Source organism: Rattus norvegicus, chromosome 1 (genome assembly GCF_021556685.1).
Source record: "Rattus norvegicus strain SHRSP/BbbUtx chromosome 1, alternate assembly SHRSP_T2T, whole genome shotgun sequence".
NCBI classification, from domain to species: Eukaryota; Metazoa; Chordata; class Mammalia; order Rodentia; family Muridae; genus Rattus; species Rattus norvegicus.
Window position 1 is genome coordinate 246365360 of NC_141534.1, and position 2213 is coordinate 246367572.

Below are 2213 nucleotides of genomic sequence, written 5' to 3' on the forward strand. Positions count from 1 at the left end.
ATGTAAATTGATAAATATAATCTACCATATAAACAAATTGAAAGTCAAAAACCACATCATCATCATCTCATTAGATAGAGGAAAGGCCTTTGATAAATTCAACACCCCTTCGTGATTAATGCCTTGGAGATATTAGGGATAAAAGAGACATACCAGAGAGAGAGAGAGAGAGAGAGAGAGAGAGAGAGAGATACCTAAACAGAATAAAGGCAGTTTACAATAAGCCATAGCCAACATCAACTTAAATGGAGAGAAACTCAAAACAAATCCACTAAAATCAGTAACAAGACAAGGTTATCCACTCTCTCTATTTCTACTCAATATAGTACTTGAAGGCTTAGCAATAAGACAACTGAAGGAGATCAAGGAGATACAAATTGGAAAGAAGGAGTCATGGTATCTTTATTTGCAAATTCTACAATAGCATACATACTGACATTAAAAATTCCAAGAAATTCCTACAGCTGATAAACAAGTTCAGCCAAATAGCAAGATACTATATGTGCTGCTGTGTCACATGTTGGTCATAGGTGGCAGAGAGGAGAGAGGCTATGTCTATTCTCAGTGTTCTGACCAATGAACATCTGAATGATTAGTAGCCTAACATTCCCTGAAAGACCACAAGCTTGAGAGGAGCACCAGTCCTGAGCCAGGCAGGCCCAGACAGGCTCCTGGGATGAGGAGTAAACCAGAGACTAGAAGAACCCTGTCTGGGACTATAGGCAGGATAGTTGTGAAGCTGAGATAGATGACCCTCACAAAGAGCCAATCAGGCAGTCAGGTAATCAAGACGCCATATTCAGAAAACCAACGGACCAGCACTATGGGGACTGGATAGGAAGCTAGGCTAAGATGACCACCAGTCTAGTATCATGAAGGGCTGTGGGGACAGACTATGCCCAAGATGACTCCTGCCCAGCGCCATAATGCACAGCATACCTGAGACCATTCCTGAGATGACCCCAGACACTCAGAGAGTTGGCCCTGCCACTTGTCTGCCATGAGGTGACATGGATGAGGAAGAAATGCCCCCCAGACCCCTTGTCACCTACAGCAAGAAGGAAAGCTAGCCATGAGGTCATCAGAGTGGAAAAGCTAGCTCTGTCCTTCACTTGATGCAGTGCTCGGGAGGGTAGGTCCTGCATCTGACCTGGGCAGCAGAGTAGAGCTGACCTTGATGGCATGAGTGCTGGTGAGCTGGCTCGGAGAATGAGAGAGCGGAAGAACGGATTCTGCATCTTGTCTGCTTCTGCTATGCAGCAGTGTGGACGAGGGAGAGATGCCCTCTCCTGTGCCCATTGCCACCTACGGCAAGAAGTGGAGCTTGTCCTGGAGTCATGAGAGCAGGAGAGCTTTCCCTGTTCCTCACATGGCCCCAAAATTCAGGAGGTCTGGCCCTGTACCTCACCTGAGCATCAGGGTAGAACTGCCCCTGGTTGTGAGGGGAATGATGGGGAGCTGACCCCAACAGCATGAGACTAGGAGAGCAGGCTGGATGGCCAGCTCAGGAACCTCTCAGGCCCAAATTCAGGGTTCTGAGTTGGCCCACCCAAACAACTATCCCATAGATGAGCTGCTGGAGTGCATGAACAGGCTGGTCCTACAGATTCAAAACTACAGGTTCTCCATGTCACAAGGCAACAACAGGATATCTGAGAGGAGTCCCAGTGAGGTTCCAGTATTGATAGAGTAGTAGAAGCCAGAGGTCTCGAACCAAACCAATGAGTCATCACAATGAACATTTTCAAGCAAAGAAGTGTGGGCAAATGGAATACCGTGGGACACACAGTGACATACTGCAGCTTCCACCACAAGATTTTTCTTCTCTATTAGCAGGTAGATTGCAAAAGTGGAAGGCTGGTAGAGGGGAGTGGGAGATGTGTGGGAATGACACGTGTGATGTGAAATTCACAAAGAACCAATTTTTTTTTATTTTTAAAAGTAGCAAAATAGAATATTAACTCACAAAATCAGGGGCCCTCCTACATACAAATAACCAACAGACTGAGAGATAAATCAGGAAATTAATACCTATCACAAGAAACTCAAATAATATACAATATCTTGGGTTAATTCTATTCAAACAAGTAAAAGACTTGTATGATAAAATCTTCAAGACATGGAAGAAAAACACTGAAGAAGATGTCAGAAGATGGAAAGATCTCCCATTCTTGAAAGTTATGTCTAATTTAGGGGCAGACAAAATGAGGAAT

General features: G+C 44.6%; 1 non-coding gene across 1 annotated transcript; it reads left to right on the top strand.

Annotated features, from left to right (window-relative positions):
- The first annotated feature begins 477 nt into the window (after positions 1 to 477).
- Positions 478 to 608, top strand: LOC120100436 (small nucleolar RNA SNORA17). Its single transcript, XR_015655973.1, has one exon. It is a non-coding gene; the product is annotated as a small nucleolar RNA SNORA17 (small nucleolar RNA).
- The last annotated feature ends 1605 nt before the right edge of the window (positions 609 to 2213 follow it).